At 43.3% G+C, this 19203-nt stretch overlaps 1 pseudogene across 1 annotated transcript; it reads right to left on the reverse strand.

Annotated features, from left to right (window-relative positions):
* Positions 1–1546: 1546 nt before the first annotated feature.
* LOC122547802 (perforin-1-like) lies at positions 1547–14471 on the reverse strand (annotated as a pseudogene). Its single transcript, XR_015754014.1, has 3 exons — positions 14395–14471; positions 13137–13259; positions 1547–3492 (listed from the first exon to the last, which is right to left on the reverse strand). The product of XR_015754014.1 is annotated as a perforin-1-like (transcript).
* Positions 14472–19203: the final 4732 nt, after the last annotated feature.

The following is a 19203-nucleotide window of genomic DNA, read 5'->3' on the forward strand; positions in this document are numbered from 1 at the left end:
AGTAGACAACCTAACTATTTTATTCCGGCTAATTCTCAGTGTACAAAAATCAAAATAAATTGCAATGTTATGGTCTGGGACTGCCTGCTTAAGAATGCTTTGAGTGGTCTGGCGGAGTCCAAATCAGTTACCATTTGATTATGTTTCGGTCAGTAATCTTGCAAATGATTTCTGTTTTACTGAAGGCGAAGTTGTTGAGCCACCTTTATCTCTCCTGTAATGTTCTCTGTGCACCTGCTTATGACAACTCGAAGAGGGTTTGGATTACTTTCCTGAAATTTTTGAGAGTCTGGTCTGGTCTGGTCCGTAAGACACTCCACACAGTTCCGAATGCAGCTTGAACCCTGCCTGATAATTCTCATCCTGCACAGTCCGAATTGTCTCTTGCAGCTTCCCATTCAATGTCGCTTGACAGAATGCTTCCAGATGCAAAACCTTTTCTGCTGACTCCCAGTCCATACTGGCCCTATCAACCAAATACGGTCGCATTTACTCACACATTACGCAAATCCAATTTGCACCAAATCACTACAAATGAAGCCCTTCCTGTTCATCCACCTTTGCATGAGTTCTAATGGACCGAAATCCCTTCCAATGCACTATCGCTCTACAAAATCCCAATGGGCCCAAACTCTTTTCATTTACACTGCAACTCTAAGCAATCGCAATGGATTCATTCCCCTTCCTGCTCGCTGCCACTCTACACAATTCCAATTGACTCATTCCCCTTCCCGTTCCACTTCTACTGTACATAATCATAGTGGACCCATATCCCTTCCCGCTAACTCCCACGCTGCAGCATCCCAAAGGATTTAAATTTCATCCTACTCATTACCACTTTACACAATCACAACGGACTCAAAACACTTCCTGTTCACTTCTACTGTACACAATCCCAATGGAACCAAACCCCTTTTCATTCACCTCCACATCACAGAATCTCAATGGTCCCAAACCTCTTGCCTTTCAAATGCAGTCGACACAATACATTCAATCCGACAGCACACTATCCAAACCAAACCAAAGGCCTTCCTATTCCCTCCCATTCTACAATATCCCCTGCTCTTCAAACCCATTTGGATGTTGCTTTTGGATTCATTCCGGTTCACTCCAATTCTACATGAAACAAATAAACAAAACCGTGTACACATACTCTCCCACGCTGCACTGTCTCAGTTGAGTGGAACTCCTTCCCTACAGTCCCATTCTAGACAATGCCAATGGACACAAGCCCCTTCTCACTTCCTCCCAAAGCATCATTTCCATGGATATTTTTACTCTGTTCCTGGTGAAGCTCAGCTGTACACTGGATAACTGGGATTAAAGACTCATTTCTCGTGCACCAATGCATCCCTGCTGAACTTGACCTTTCCTGAAACTTCCCCCATTGTGACCCCTTTTCTGACTGTTGCCTCTTCCTTCTAGCGCAATTGTGTGATCACACTTTGGTTTACGCTGCCATGCTCCTCACATACAGCCTCACAGCCCTCTACAAACACACGATCCAAGTGCACCCACATAGGTTGATCGCATTAAACTGGTTAAATGCTGCTGAGTTGGATTTATTGTAGAAGTATAAGATTAAACAAATATGTTTAGAAATCAGCATAGTTGCACCTCCTGATGTGGGGCGCTGCTTGCATGGTTGGAGAAAGCCTTCAAAGTATTTCGATGTATAAGCACAGAGTCTCTCACGATGATGTAGCCATTATACAGTCTGAGAAAGGTGCTACCATTAGATAGGTTCAGGGAAAATACACAATGAGGTTTGGTGTTTCCAAAAGGGTTGGCAGTAACGTATTGAGAAGGATGGTGCTGAATGCAACGCCCAGTTAATTGCTGAATGGCTAGTTGGCAGGGCGAGGTTTATAATATTGACAGGTTTCACCATCCAGGTGAGGGCCACAGTTGAAGCTGTAGAGTAAGCTCACAGAGCCATACTGGAGGGGGCAGTTGATGATGTACTCACCAGAGGTCAGTCTGTATTTGCAAGTGCCCAGGAGGTCATCATATTTGACATCCACATCCCAGACCTCAAAGATCAGATTCTGACTGCTCTCGGCCTTGACTTGACCTAGGTCCAGTATCTTGTTCCACACCGGGTTGTTGTTGTCATAGCTCACAAAGGTCCTGCTCGACTTCTGGCCATACTTGACCACTACAAAGCTGTCAGCGGCAGAGAAGTAGTCCGCCCAGAGACCCTGCCCCTTTAAGACGATGACCACCAGGTGGCCCAGCCCCTTGCCTTTGGAACAGCAGTTCCGGTCCACGTGACTGTCCTCATGGCACATGCATGTGCATGGTTGATGCGGATCATGGTAAGACCCATGGGGGCACTGTGTCCCCATCTCGCATTGCTGGGTGAGGGCACTAACTGCAATGTAATAGCTGATGTAGCGCCTCAGGTTCTTGTGCCTAGGATCATTCTTGGGAAGCAGGTGGTGGAGAGGTGCGAGGGCATAGCGCACCATGCCTGGGTGCTTGGGCAGGGTGGCTATCCATTGGTTGAACGCTAAGCCATCCTTGGAGAAGAAGAGGTCTGCATGCTGATGGGCCTGGCCTCCCTTCAACTCTATCTCCCGGTCACTGAAGGCCTGGTAGACATTGTCATGGTGCTTCATGGCAAGCGCCATCTGCCGGCATTTCTGGGAATTAAATGAGCCTTTTGCAGGGAACCCCACCGTGACACTAGCCTCCATTGACAGGCAGCTCTTAACCTCCTCGGCAGTGTAGCCCTCGGATGCTGCCTCACATGTCCGAATAGCTGTCACGTCTTTGAAGCTCCCGCCCAGCTCCACCGACTTGATGTAATGGGTGCCATAGTTCGCCACCAGTTTCCTGTACCAGTACATAGTATCATTGTTCATGATGTCAGGGAGGCGGGAGAGGGAGTGGGCGAACTCCGGCGCCAGTTTCGGGTTCTCCTTCACCCGGTACTTGTAGTAGAGGCACTGGAACTGGTGACTGGTGAAAGTGTGGCGATCGCTTTTCGAACGTTTGGTGCCAAAAGTCACCAGATTGGACTTGGAGCCAGCCAGCACCCAGTTGGAGTTTGGGAGGAGCAGGTCAGCCCGCCAGTCATTGGTGATGGCGGAGGTGGAAGACTCTGACAGTTTGGCAGCTGAATGGTAGAGCCGGCTGGATACCGACTGCTGGCAGTTTGTCACGGTACGCCAGTCCACCAGTGAGATGGGCATTAGCTGGCGCTCGTTACCGAGATGGTCATTGTGGCAGAGGGTGCAGCTCCCGTTGCGATAGCGCTAGGTGTTCACATCGATCACGAAGGCACCTTTGGTTCGCAGGGTCACCACATCATAGCCTTCCCCCGCTATCCGGGCCCCTGGCACAAAGCTAACATGTCTGCACTCGCTGGCACTCTCGGTGGTACAGGCACTCAATGTGACGCGCAAGAGAAAGGAATGAAAGATGAAACCGCTCAACTTTGAATGCCAAGCTGGCATCTTGCCACTGGTAACAGGTCCAACAGCCGACCTGCAAGAGAAAAGGCGAGTATCTGAAATAAACAGATTTATGAGCTGTTAATAAAAGTATGGAACTTTAACTGGGTGTTGAAGGTCCTTTTTCATACTTTGACATATTTATACAAATCGAGTTGTGAAGAGCTTCATTCTACCAAGCAAATGCTGAACGCCAGCTTGGTACCTTTGACCAATTTATGAATTGTTAAGAGCAGTACGGTATTTTCAGCGGGCGTTAAACTTCTGTTTTCTCTAGTTTAAGAGCGTTTGGTGGAGAAGTGCTGATGATGTAAATTCCAAACTTGTGAGAAGTATGAGTTATTAAGTGTATTATGCTTTGTAAGGGAGAGTTGGATGTTTGTTTGACCTATGAATTCCCTCATTTAAACTAGTGGAAAATCAGACGAGGAGAAATTTTTGTCCAGGCAGTAACTGCTGATTAGACTCAGGGTTGTAGCTATATAGTTACATTCTGTAACTCTATAGGTAAGCCACCCGGAAACCCTCAATAGATTCCACTCTGTAACTCACTCCCCGCTATCTATTATTCGATATATAAAACACCCAAAACACCTTGATTAGATTTAAGTCTGTAACTCACTCTCAGCTATCTGTTAATCTATATAAAAAAACACCCAAATGACTTTGACTAGATTCTAGTCTGTTACTCACTCCCAAGAATCTATCATTCTATATATAAACGCTTACAAAGCCACTCAATTAACTTTCAGACTGTAACATTTTCCCAGTTATCTGTAATTCTCATAAAATACAGCAGACCCCAGATTACATAGTTGTATGTAACTTATTTGCACGGTTTTATTAACACATAACTAAATGTCCCTGAACTCCTCAATTAGTTTCCAATCTGTAACTCATTCCCTGCAATCTAATATTCTAGATATTAACCACCCTGAACCCCTCAATCAGATCCAAGTATATAATTCACTCCCAGGTCTCTGTTATTCGAGATCTAAACCATCCTGAAACCCTCAATCAGATTCAAGTATATAATTCACTCCCGGGTCTCTGTTATTCGAGATCTAAACCATCCTGAACCCCTCAATCGGATTCAAGTCGATAATTCACTCCCGCGTATCTGTATTTCTAGATCTAAACCATCCTGTACCATTCGATCAGATTCTCGTCTGGAATTAACTCCCGGCTATCTGTTATCCTGTATATAAAGACCTCTGAACCACTTGATCCCATTCAAGCTTTCCAACTCTCTCCTTGGTATATTTTATGATGTATCTAAACCACTCAGAACTCCTCTATTGCATTCCACTCTGTAACTGACTTTTAACTGGCTGATATTCTCTTTAGAAACCACCTGAACCCTCGATTAGATTCCAGTCCATATCTCTCTACCTCGTACCTGTTATTCTATACTGAAACAACCACGAATCTCTCCATTAGTTACGCATCTGGAAATCACTGCTGCGTATCTGTAATTGTATATATAACAACGCCAAACCTCTAGATTAGATGACCGTCTGTAACTCCCTCGCTGATATCAGTATTTCGATTTAGAACTCCCTCTGAACCTCTCAACTAGATCCCAGTCTGCAACACACTCCCACGTAAGTGCTATTCTATATATAAAACACCCCGAAACCCTCAAATAGCTTCCACTCTGTTACTCACTCCCTGATATGCATTGTTCGACATATAAACCACTCTGAATGCTTAGATATGATTCCAATATCTACTTACTTGCGGGTATCTGTTATTCTATTTATACAGTACCCTTAACTCTGAGATCGGATTCCAGTCTATAACTGACTTCCTCCTTTATGTTAATCTCCAAATAAGTCACACCAAACCCCTCCATTAGTTTGGCCTATGCAACTCAGTCTCAAGTATCTGTTCTTCTACCGATAAACCAATACAAACCCATCGATTAGCTTCCAGTCATTAACTCACTGTGTAAACCATAGGGAGACCGTGTGTAGATTGCAGTATGTAAGTTACTCCTGGATATATCGTACTCTATATATAAAACACAACATTCCACTCGCCCAAATTCCAAGTTGTTACTCACTCCCTGGCATCTGTTATTCTATGTATAAATGCCCCCAAAACCTTTAATTGGATTCCAGTCTGGAACTCACTTCCAGGTGTCTGTTATTCGATATATAACCCCTTACAAAACCACTCAGTAACTTCCAGTCTGTAACACTCTTCTAGTTAGATTAGGTCCCAATCTGTAACTCACTCCTGATATCTGATGTTTTCGACAAAAAAAAACACCCAAAAGCCCTTGATCAGATTCCAGTCTGCAAGTCCTCCTTGTCTCTTTCATTACATATTTAAAGGAGAAAGTGAGGTCTGCAGATGCTGGAGATCAGAGCTGAAAATGTGTTGCTGGAAAAGCGCAGCAGGTCAGGCAGCATCCAAGGGAACAGGAGAATCGACGTTTTGGGCATGAACCCTTCTTCAGGAATGAGGAAAGTTTGTCCAGCAGGCTAAGATAAAATATAGGGAGGAGGGACTTGGGAGGGGGGCGTCGGAAATGTGATAGGTGGAAAGAGGTCAAGGTGAGGGTGATAGGTCAGACTGGGGTGGGGGCGGAGCTTAAAGCCCTCTGAACCCCTCGAATGCATTCAGTTGGTAACGTGTATCTGTTATTCTATATAAATGCCAATCTGAATCCCACAAGCAGATGCCAGTCAGTAACTGAATCTCTGCCCTCTGTTATTCCTTATATAAATCATCCTGTAGCCCTCGATAACATTCCAGGCTGCAATTCACACGCCGGCATCTGCTAATCGATATACCAACCGAACCAAAGTCCTCGATTCGATTCCAGTCAGTAACTCACTCCCATGTACCTGTTGTACTGCACTTAAACTACCCTGAATCACTCAAGGAAATTCCACTCTGTAACGCCCTCCCTGGTCTCTGTTATTCAATCTCTGGAACCCCATGGAACTCACTGTCTGATTCCAATTTGTAACTCATTCTCTAGTAGCTATTATTCTATGTTATAAACATCGAACAAAGAACATGAAACTGTGCAGCACGGTACAGGCCCTTCGGTCCTCGATGTTGTGCCGGCCTCTATCCTACTGTGAGATTATACTAACCTACATAGCCTTCATTGTACTAAATTCCATGTGCAAGATGAACTTAAATATCCCTAATGTATCTGACGCTGCTACCGCTGCTGGAATTGCATTCCACGGACCAACCGCTCTCTGTGTAAAGAACCTGCCTCATACATCTCACCGAAATCCATCTCGAATTGCCTTAACATTACGTGCCCTCGTGATAGATTTTTCCACCATGTTGAAAAAAAAACCTCTCTGGCTATATGTAAACCATACCGAACCCTTCAATTAGATTTTAATCTCTAACTCACTCCCAGGTATATTTCATTCTGTATTTAAACGCTCTTCAATCCCTCAACCAATTGTGCAGACTGTAACTCACTTCTGAGCATCTTTCATTCTGTTTATAAAACACCCAGAACCGTTCGATTCGATTCCAGTCCGTAACTGACTCCCGGGTAACTGTTGTTTGAGATATGAACTACCCCAACTCCTCGATTAGATTCCAGTCTGGATCTCTTCCCTGCTATCTGTTATTCTGTGAACAAACCCCTACAAAACGGCTCGATGAGCTTCCAGCCTGTAACATTCTCTTCGCTGTCTGAAATTCTATTCAAAACATACATCGAACCCCTGATCACACTGCATTTTATAATATACTCGCAGGCTTTTATTAGCTTACATTTACACGTCTCTGATTCCCTCAACCAGATTCCAAACTCTAAATTACTGTCAGGTGTCTGTTATTCTATATGTCTGCCATCTGTAACTCACTCCCTAATACCTGTTACTCCATGCAGACACCATTCTGAAGCCTTCGATGACATTGGAATGTGTAAGACACCCCCTCATGCCTATTATTCATTGTATAAAACACCCTGGACACCTGGATTAGGTTCCAATCTGTGACTAACTCCAGGTATCTGTTATTTTATGTGTAAACCATCTGAATGTTTCAATCAGATTCCAATCTCTAACTCACTCCCTGGTATCTGTTAAGCTATAGATAAATGACCTGAGCTCCTCGAACAGATTCTAGCCTGTAAAACGCCCCTTGGCCTCTGTTAATCTCTTCACAAACGACCCTGAAACCTTCAATCAGATTCCAGTCTGTCACCCATTCCCTGGTCGCTGTAATTCTGCAGATAAACCACCCTCAGTCTCTCAATCAGATTTCAATCTGTCACTCAAACCAAGGTATCTGTTATTCTATATCCAAATTAGGCTTTGATCGGATTTCATTCCCTCACACCAGTTATACCATACAAAAAGTATGCTGAAGTCTTCAGTCAGATTCCAGTCTGTACCTCACTCCGTGCTATGTCTTATTCTATAGATAAAACACTTTGAAACCTCGATTAGATTTCAGTCTTTCACTGAATCTCGGGTATCTGTTGTTCTATACATAAACAACCCTGAAAACTTTGATAAATTCTAGTCTGTAACTCACTCCTGGATGTCTGTTATTGTCACTATATAAACCACCACAAACCTCTCGATTAGATTCCAAGATGCATCTCAGTCTCTCCTATCTATTATTATATATGGAAAACATCTTAAGTATTTGATAAAGTTCCAGTCATAATTAACTCCCCGATATTGTGGATTCGATGTATAAACAACCCTGAACCCCTCGATAAGATTCCAGCCTGTGATACAAAACTCTTTATCGGTTATTCTGTATATAAATCACTCTGAAACTTACAATTGACTCTAGCATCTAACTTACTCCCGGGTAGCTATTATTCTGTATATAAACCACACTGAACCACTCGATTGTATTCCAGTCTGTAACTCCCTCCCGGGTCCCTGTTATTCTGTATATAAGCCACCCTGAACCCGTCAATTACAATCCGGTTATTTCATGGACAAACCATCCCAAACCCCTCTATAGGATTCCAGTCTGTAACTCATTCCCAGATACCTGTTTTTGTATATTGTCAGCACACGGTACCCCTTGATTGGATTTCAGTCCGTAACTCACTCCCGCGAAGCAGTTATTCCATCTTTAAATAGGCCTGAACTTCTCGGTTAGATTCAATTTTTAACTCACTCCTCGGTATCTGTTATCCTGTATTAAAAAAAAAACACCATAAACACCACGATCAGATTCCAGTCAGTAACTCATTCCCTGATCTTGCTTTTTCCATATTGAAAAGTACCCTGCACCTCTCAAACCTACATCTCATTCCCTGGTATTTCTTAATCTATATATAAATCACGTCGAATCTCTCGATTAGATTCCAGTGTGTAACTCAAACCTGGCTATTTGTTGTTCTATATATAAACAACTCTGAATGCTTCAATCAGATTCCAATCTCTCACATACGGGCAGGTATCTGTCATTCTCTATCTCAACAACCTGAACACCGCGATCAGATTACAGTCTGTAACTCACTGACAGCCATCTATCATTGTGTATATAAACCATCCCCGAAACCCCCGATTAGATTCCAGTCTGTTACTCACACCTGGGTATCTGTTCTGTATATTAACCACTCTGAAAACCGTGATTAGATTCACTTTCTCCTATCTGTTAGTTTATATAATATACATCCCAAACCTTCCATTAGATTCAAGAACTAAGTGAACCCCACCTAACCATGGAGACAATGGCGTACTGGTATTGTCACTCGACTGCTAACGCAAAGGTCCAGGTGGTGACCCAGGCGTCCGGGTTCTGCTTCTGCCATGGCAGGTGGTGGTATTTGAGTTTAAAAATAAACATTTGCAATTAAGAGTCTGACAATGGCCATGAATCAATTGTGCTAAAAATGTATCTGGTTCACTAATGCCCTTGAGGGACAGAAATCCTTACTGGGTCTGGCCTACACGTGACTCCAGTCCTACAGCAATGTGTTTGTCTCTCAACTGCCTTCTGGGTAATTCGGTTTGGCCAGTTAATGCTGGCCGAGCCAGAGACACCCTCAACCCATGAATGGGGAAAGACATCTATTATTCTATTTATAATCCACGTTGGGATTAATTTCAAATCTGCTAGTCACTCCCTGCTATCTGTTATTCGATATATAAATAACCTCAAACCCCTCAATCGAATTTCAGTCTGCAACTCATTCCGTGTATCTTTTATAGTGTATATAAATCACTCCAAACCCTTCGATAAGTTTCCAATTAGATTCTAGACTGTAACTCACTCTCGTGAATGAGTTATTCAGTGTTTGAACCACACCCACCCACTCCTAACCCTTCATTTAGATTACATTTTTAACTCACACTCGGGTATCTGACATTCTGTACTGAAGAAAAATCCCTGTACCCCACGATCAGCATCCAGCCTGTAATTCGCTCTTTGGTATCTGTTAATCTATACATATATACCACGCCAAAACCCTCGATTAGGTACCAATCTGTAATTCACTCCCCGATATCTATTATTCCACATGTAAACCTCCCTGAACACCTCGGTTTGATTCCAGTCTGTAACTCAATCCCGGGTATCAATTATGTTATGAACAAAATTCCCGATTGTATTTATTAGATTCCAGTCTGTAATTCACTCTTGGGCATCTATTATTCTTTATATAAATCATCTTGACCTCCTCTATTAGATTCCAGTCTGTAACTCACAGGAGAGTACTGTTACTATATATACAATTCGCTCTGAACCCCCTCGATTTCATTCCAGTCTGTAACTCTCTCCGTTATATTAACCACTGGAAGTCCCGATTATATTCCAGTCAGTAATCCACTTCCAGCGAGATCTTAATCTATATACAAACCATTCCGACACCTCGATTATATTCCAGGCAGAAACTCGTTACCTGATGTCAGTCATACAATATCTAAGCGATCCGAACCTGCGTATCAGATTCCAAGCTGTAACTGACTCCGTGGGGTTCTGTAATTCTGATATGGGCAGAGCAGTAGTCGTGATTTATATTGACATCAGTCAGGCATTCGACAAGGTTCCTCATTGGAGACTTGTTAGGTAGGTTACACCTCACAGAATTCAGGGAGAACTGGCTCGAAAGTAGAAGACAGAGTATGGTGGTGGAGGGTTTTTGTTTCCCGACTGGAGGCCTTTGACAAGAGGTACAACACAACGGTCGGTGCAAGATCCATTGCTTTTCATAATTTGTATCAGTGTTTTGGATGTGAACGTTGGCGGTCTGGTTAATAAGTTTGCAGATGACACCAAAATTGGAATTGTAGTGGACAACGAAGAAGGTTACCTCAGATTACGACAGGATCTTGATCAGATGGGCCAATGGGTCGAGGAGTGTCAGATGGAGTTTAACTTGGATAAATGTAAGGAGGGGTTTGGAAGGATATGGGCCAAGTGCATTTTAGGCGAGCAAATCAGGGGAGGACTTATACACTTAATGGTAAGGTCCTGGGGAGGGTCGCTGAACAAAGATACCTTGGAGTGCATATTCGAAGTTCTTTGAAACTAGAGTCGCAGGTAGATAGGATAGTGAAGAAGGCGTTTAGTATTCGTTCCTTTATTGGTCGGAACATTGAGTGCAGGTGTTGCAATGTCATATTGCAGCTTTACAGGACATTAGTTGGCCCACTTTTGGAATATTGCGTGCAACCTGGTCTCCTTCCTATCGGAAGGATATTACGAAACTTGAAAGGGTTCAGATAAGACTTGGAAGAATGTTGCCATGGTTGGAGCTTTTGAGCTATAGCGAGAGGCTGAATAGGCTAAGGGCTGTTTTCCCTGGAATGTCGGAGGCTGAGGTGTGACCTTATAGTGGTTTGTAAAATCATGAGGGGCATTGATAGCATAAAGAGACAAGGTATTTCCCCTGGGGTGTTGACCAACACGAGAGGGAAAAGGTTTAGGGTGAAAGAGGCAAGATAGAAAAGGGAAATAAGGGGCAACCTTTTCACACGCAGGGTGATGGGTGTATGCAATGAGCTGACAGAGGAAGTGGTGGAGGCTGATACAGTTACAACACTTATACGGCATCTGAATGGGTACATGAATAAGATGGGTTTGGAAGGATATGGGCAAGTGCTAGCAAACGGGGCGAGATGAGGTCAGGATATTTGGGTCAGCATTGACGGATTGGGCCAAAGTGTCTGTTTCCATGGTGTACGTCTTCACGACTCTATCTGTAGTTCTCTGTACACACCATTCTGAACACCTAAATTCCGGTCTTGATCTCTCTCCCAGATATCTCGCATTCAATATATTCACAACCATATCTCCAGTGATTATATTCCAGTCTATAGTTCACTCCCTGGCATCTGATGTTCGAAATATAAAGCACCCAATCCCATCAATTAGATTCCAGTCTGCAACTCACTCCTGGATTTCTCTTATTTTCTGTATGCACCACCAGAAACGCAATGATTAGATTCCAGTCTGTAACTCTCTCCCAGGTATCTGCTAATTAATGTATAAAGTTGCCGGAATCTCTTGATTAGATTCCAGTCTGTAACTCAATCCCAGGCATTTGTTTATACCATTTATAAACCCACAGAACACCACTCAGTTATTTCCAGACTGTAAAACTCTCGACTATCTGAAATTCTGCATATACAATATAGCGAGCCCCTCAATGACATTCCAGTCTGCAACCTAATGCTCAGTTTTTGTTAGCCTGCATTTCAATGACCCTGAATCCTGCAATCTGTTTCCGGTCTGTCACTTACTCCCAGATACCTCTTATTCTTTCTATAATGTACACCAAACCCCGGTGATAAGATTCCAGTCTGTAACTGGGTATCTGTTATTCTGTATATAAACCACACCAAACCCATCGATTAAATTCCAATCTCTAACTTTCTCCCGTGTATCTGTTATTCGGTATATAAACCATCCCATACCCCATGAAAGGATCGCAGTCTGTAACTCACTCTTAGGTATCTGCTACTCGGATATAAACCACCCTGAACCCCTTGATTAGATTCCAGTCTGTAACTCCCTCCCGGGTATCTGTTATTCTGTATATAAACCACCCTGAACCCTTGCTTTAGATTCCAGTCTGTAACTCACTCCCAGGTATCTATTATTCTACATATAAGCCACCCTGAGCTCCTAAATTAGATTCCAGTCTGTAACCCCCTCCCGGGTATCTGTTATTCAGTATATAAACCACCCTTGAACCCCTCGATTAGATTCCAGTCTGTAACTCACTCCCAGGTATCTATTATTCTACATATAAACCACCCTGAGCTCCTAAATTAGATTCCAGTCTGTAACTCACTCCCGGGTATCTGTTATTTTGTATAGAAATCACCCTTGAACCCCCTCGTTTTGATTCCTGTACGTAATTCACTCCCGGGTGTCTATTATTCTATATATAAACGACCTTGAAACCTTCGATTGGATTTCCCTGTAACTCACTCCCGGGTATCTGTTATTCTATATTTCAAACACTCTGGACCCTTCCATGAGATTCTTGTTTTTAACTATAATTACGGTGACCAGCGGCAATGATAGTTAAGTGCTGTAATCGAGCATGCTGGGAATTATGGTCAAGGTAATTTAAACTCTTTCTTCAATTAAAACTGCAGTCAGGGCATGGCGGACCCTTGCCTGTAAGCGGTGACCTGTAGTTTTGTCAGTTGTCCAATTAAGGTATGTTTCATGACGGTCTGTTCGATGGACTCGACAAATAATATTACTCACATGAAGCAGGGTGTGCGGCTGCCTTAACATGTGGAAGTTATTCTCCAGAAAAGTGCCTTTGGCTGCGATCCAATAATGCCATCATGATTCCATCTATTTAGTGGCAGAGGACCAGAAGAGTTTCTGGAATTTGGGAGAGAAGAGTTGTTACAGAAATTGGGATAATATTTACCAGAACAAAGGGTTTTGCAGGAGGAGCTCACAGGGTTAACATTTGAGATGTACAACGGAAGAAATCCTAGGGAAACGTCTTGAGTACTCTTTGTGGAAAACAGAACACCCACCCGCAAATATGTTATTCGACAACGACAAAGCCCAAATGCCTGAGTTGCATTCTGGACTGTAACGCCTCCTGCATCTCCGTTATTCTATATCTAAGCCACCCTGAGACTCGAGATTAGATTCCACTCTGTTGCTCACTCCCGAGTATCTGTTATTCTGAATATAAACAGCCCGAACCCCTCCATTAGATTCCAGTCTGGAACTCACTCCTGGGTATCTGTTATTATATATAGAAAAATCTCTGAAACCCTCGACTGCATTCCAGTCTAACTCACTCCCGGGTTGTTTTATACATAAACCACTCTGAAAGTGTCGAATGGAGTCCAGTCTGTAACTCACTTCCAGATATTTGGATTCGATACACAAACTACCTGAAAACTCGCGATTAGATTCCGGTCTCCAATGCACTCCAGGGTGTCTAGTTATCTGTATCTAAACCACCCTAAACCTGTCGATTAGATTTCAGACTGTAACTCACTTCTGGATACCTGCGTTAAATATATATAAAGCATCACAGAACCGCTCAGTTAGACTCTAGTCTATCACGAATTCCAGGACATCGGTTGTTCTCCATATAAAGTGTCCTAACCCATTCGATCAGGTTATAGGCTATTATTGACTCCCAGCTATCCGTTACCCTCGATATAAAACACTCTGAACGCCTCGATTAAATTCCAGTCAGTAATGTATTCCCTGTCATCTATTATTCTATTTCTAAACTACACCACTCAATAATTTCCGACCTGTAACTCACTCCTGGGTATCCGTTATACTATATGTAAACCACCCCACCATTCTCATTAAGCTTCCAGTCTATAACACATTCGCAGGCATCTGTTACTCTGTATATAAACCACACCGACCCCCTCGATCAGATTGCTAGTTGTAACTTTGTTCGTTGGGCCAGCAGCAGGGTTAGGTACGAACTACAGTAGAGCATGTTGGGAATTTTGGTGAAGGTAGTTTAAACTCTTACCTCCATTAAAACTGCAGTAAGGGCGCTGTCCTGTGAGCTGTGTCATGTCGTTTCCTGTGTTAAGAAATAAGAAATGTGTCATCACAGTCTGCTGGACAGACTGGGCCAATACTGGCACGCATGTGGAGTATGGTATGCAGCTTTTATTTTAAAAAGGGAGTTGTTTGCCAAAATAAATATGCCATTGATTGCAACAAAGTAATATGATCATGATTCGAGTCCTACATTGGCTGAGCACCAGAAGGACTTCTGGAAAGTAACAACACATTGATCTAATTGCTTCCAGATCAAAGGATTTTGAAGGAGCCACTCTCAAGATTTATATTTGTGACGCGGAAGGGAAGCAAGTCTATGGAAAAGGCTTGAGTACTCCTGTCGGACAAGGTAACACCCAACCAGGAATCTGTTCTTCAATATATAATCTGCCACTATCCCCTTAGCATATTTGTTTCGGTAACATGCAACCAGGTATCTGTTATTGTCCATACAATCTCCCGAAAATCTCAATTAGATTCCAGTTTGTAACCCTTGTCACAAAACTGGTACGTTTTTTCCCCGAAAAGCTATTTCTTTCCTCAAGGATACTGTGTCCTGTGTCCTTGAGCAGTCATAAAAACTCCAGGCTTGACAATGGCTGGATTTGACACAGAGATCAAAGGGTATTGAGAGGCCTTTTTGTTTGTACGTAAAAAGATGAGATTTTAGGCCCAAGTTCTAATGTTTTTAGTGGTAACCTGTACCAGTAAAGGAGGCGTGGTCAGCTCTCCAGCTAAGCAGTTCACTCCAGAACTAATTGGAGTTCAACTGTGGACTGTATAAAGATAGGCTGCTGAACTCTCGCTCCTTGTGTCCTCCCAATTTCAACCTGTAAGCCCGTTGTTGCATTTTTATTGTGTTTAAGGGGTTTTGTTTACTGGGACTTTTGTGCATATTTGGAAGAGCATAATTAAGTCCAGTTTGGGTAGACGGAGTTCTGTAAGTATTCTTTCTTCTGCTCTTTGTGCTTCAGTGTGCAATTTTGTGAATAATTTTTCTCTCTTTTAAAACCTGTTAGTCAACCTAGCTGACGTACTCCGGGTAAGTTGCACTGTACACTTACCAAAACAAATACCAAAGTTATGGTCTGGGCTTCTTGCTTAAGAATGTTTTGAGCAGTCTGGCCTCGTCCGTAACACTATCCCGTATGCATCTGTTATTTTAATATAAGCCACCTCGAATCCTTGGATTCGATTCCAGTCTGTATAATACACCCAGATATCTGTTATTGTATGAATCAAACAGCTCATATATGCATACACACAAACTTAGATTCGTATGTATCATATGTACACAAACAAACACACATGCACAGACACACACTAATATGTAACTATATGTATCCTGTGGTGACAAAACGCAGATAGATTTCTAACTTGACCAAACAGCAAGGGTTGCTGCATACATTGTCCAAGTAACACTCTGAAATCACAAATCCCACACACCAGACACAGGGCAAACACATCATCCAGGTGCTAATGACAGTAACCTAATGGGAAAAGAGCGTTCACCAACAGATCAATCTCTTAAATTACTGAGTTTTGAGAAGATTTTTAGGTGAGTTGAAGTTCTGGATATAAGTTTTCTCGCTGAGCTGGAAGGTTGCATTGCAGACGTTTCGTCACCATATTAAGTGTCATCATCAGTGAGCCGCTGGTGAAGCAATGGTGTTCGTGACCCGTGCTTTCAAGAGACGCTGTGTTCATGTTTCCTTGGGTTGTTGATTTCATTTCCTGTGGTGATGTCATTTGCTGTGGTGATGCCATATCCGGTTTTTATTTTCAGAGGGTTGTATGTAGAGTTCTGGTTGGAGTGCCATGCTTCGAGGAATTACAGAACATAGAACATACCAGCATATTAGAGTCCCTTCGGCCCTCGATGTTGCACCGATGTGTGAAAGCAATCTGAACACCTTCGAACCTGCACGATTTCATTTTCATCCATAGGATTACCCAATGACAAATTAAATGCCTGTAAATTTGACAAGTCTACCACTGTTGCAAGCAATGCATTCCAAGACCCTACTATTATCTGAGTAACAAAATGATGTCTGACATCTTTCTTATATCTATCACCCCTCAATTTAAAGCTATGTCCCCTCGTGCTGGCCATTACCATCCGAGGTAAAAAGCTGTCACTGCCCACCCTGTCTAACACTCTGATTAACTTATATGCCTCAATTAAGTCACCTCTCACCCTTCTTCTCTTGACCTTCCCTCCATACTTAATGAATCTCCTCTGAACAATTTCCCAAGCTTTCACATTCTTCCTATAATGTGGTGACCAGAACTTCACACGATGCTCCAAATGCGGCCGCAACAGATTTTTCTTTTACAGCTGTAACATGATTTTATGGCTCCAAAACTCAATCTTTCGAACAATTAAAACCAAGACACCATATGCCTTCCAAACAAGCCTATCAATCTGTGTGGCTTTCAGGGATCAATGTACAAGGGCACCAAGATATATCTGCTCATCAACACGACAGAGAATCTTTCCATTCGCCACTACTCTGTATTCCTGATTCTCTTTGGAAAATTAATCACCTCATACTTATCCAGATTAAACTCTATTTCCCACATTTCAGCCTCTCTGCAGCTTATCTATGCCTCTCTGTAACCTGAAACTCCCTTCAGCACTATTCACAACTCCACCGATCTTAGTGTCTCCCATAAATTTACTAACCCATACTTCCACACTCTCATCCAGGTCATTTATAAAACAATAACAAACAGCAGGGGCCCCAAAACAGATCCTTGCAGTACACCGCTCATAACCAAACTCTACGATGACTATTTCCCATCAAACACCACCCTCTGTCTTTTTTCAGCTAGCCAATTTCTGATCCAATCAACTAAATCTCACTCCCGTGCCTCCGTACTTTGTGCAGTAGCTTATCATGGGGAACCTCTTCAAATTCCTTACTGAAATCCATATACACCACATCAACCGCTTCACCCTGATCCACTTGTTTGTTCACCATCTCAAAAAACTCAATAAGGTTTGTGAGGCACGACCAACCCTTCACAAAACGTTGTTGACTATCCCTAATCAACTTATTCCACTGCCGTTGATCATACATCTTATCTCTTATACCCTTTTCCAACACTTTACACACAACTGAAGTAAGACTCACTGGTCTATAATTACCAGGGTTGTTGCTCCTCCCCTCTTCGATCAAGGAGGCAACATTTGCTGTCCTCCAGTCTCTGGTACTATTCCTTTCGATAACTATGACGTAAAGAGCAAAGCCAAAAGCTTTGCAGTCTCCCACCTGTTTTACAAGACAATTCCAGGATACGTCCCATCCAACCCTAGAGACTTATCTATTTTCACACTTCCGAGAATTGCTGACATCTCCTCTTTTTGAACCTCCACCTTTTCTGGTCTAAGAGCCTGAATCTCAGTATTCTCCTCGACAAAAACGTCTTTTTCTCGTCTGAATACGAACGAAAATTATTGATTTAGCGCTTCTCCTATCTCGTCTGACTCCACACACATCTTCCCACTCATGTCCTTGATTGGTCCTAATCTTACTGTACTCATTTTTTTATTCCTGACATAAACGTAGAAAAGCGTTAAGGATTTCCTAGATTGCCAATGACTTGCGCTAAGCGCTAAAGCACTAAAACCATTGTGTTCAGAGTTTAATTGGTGAGGAATTGTTTAAGTGCGTGCAAGAACTTTTTTTCTGATTCAGCATGTGGATGTACTTATTAGAGAATGTGAAAATCTTGACCTATTAGAGAATGTGCAAATCTTGAAAATAAGGGAGGGCAGGTGACTGAAGTGTCAGTGGGGGAGCTCTTTGGAACCAATGACCATAATTCTGTTAGTGAGACTTGAGAAGATTTGTGGCTCAGGTTGAGGTTCTGTAGGTAGCTGAGCTGGAGGGTTCACTTTCAGACGTTTCATCAGCATGCTAGGGTAATGGTTGGGTCGGCGGGAGAGGAAGAAGCAGAGAGCTTAGACCCTTCCACTGACACCCTCTTCCGACTGACTGAACTGGTCCTCAGTCTTAACAACTTCTCCTTCCAATCCTCCCACTTCATCCAAACCAACGAAGTCGCCATGGGCACCCGCATGGGCCCTAGCTATGCCTGCCTCTTCGTCGGATATGTGGAACAGGCCATCTTCTGCAGCTGCACTGGCAACAACCCACCTTTTCCTCCGCTGCATCGATGATTGTATTGCTCCCACGAGGCGGTTGACCAATTCATCCACTTTACAAACACCTTCCACCCCGAACTCAAATTTACCTGGACCGTCTCAGACTCCTCCCTCCCCTTTCTAGACCTCTCCATTTCTATCCCGGCGACCGACTCAACACAGACATTTCATACAAACCAAACGACCTCCACAGCTACCTAGATTACACCTCCTCCCACCCTTCCCCCTGTAAAAAATGCCATCCCATATTCCCAATTCCTTCGCCTCTGCCGCATCTGCTCCCAGGAGGACCAATTCCACTATCGAACGACCCAAATGGCCTCCTTCTTCAAAGACGGCAATTTCCGCTCCAACGTGTTTGACGATGCTCTACATCGCATCTCCTCCACTTCCGGCACCTCCACCCTTGAACCCCGCCCCTCCAATCGCCACCAGGACAGAACTCCACTGGTCCTCACCTTCCACCCCACCAACCTCCGGATGCATTGTATCATCCTCCGTCTTCTCCACCACCTCCAAACAGACCCCACCACCAGGGATATATTTCCCTCCCCATCCCTATCAGCGTTCTGGAGAGATCACTCCCTCCACGACTCCCTCGTC

Source organism: Chiloscyllium plagiosum, unplaced genomic scaffold (genome assembly GCF_037043375.1).
Source record: "Chiloscyllium plagiosum isolate Xiang-an unplaced genomic scaffold, Cpla_swu_hap1 HiC_scaffold_41, whole genome shotgun sequence".
Lineage (NCBI taxonomy): Eukaryota > Metazoa > Chordata > Chondrichthyes > Orectolobiformes > Hemiscylliidae > Chiloscyllium > Chiloscyllium plagiosum.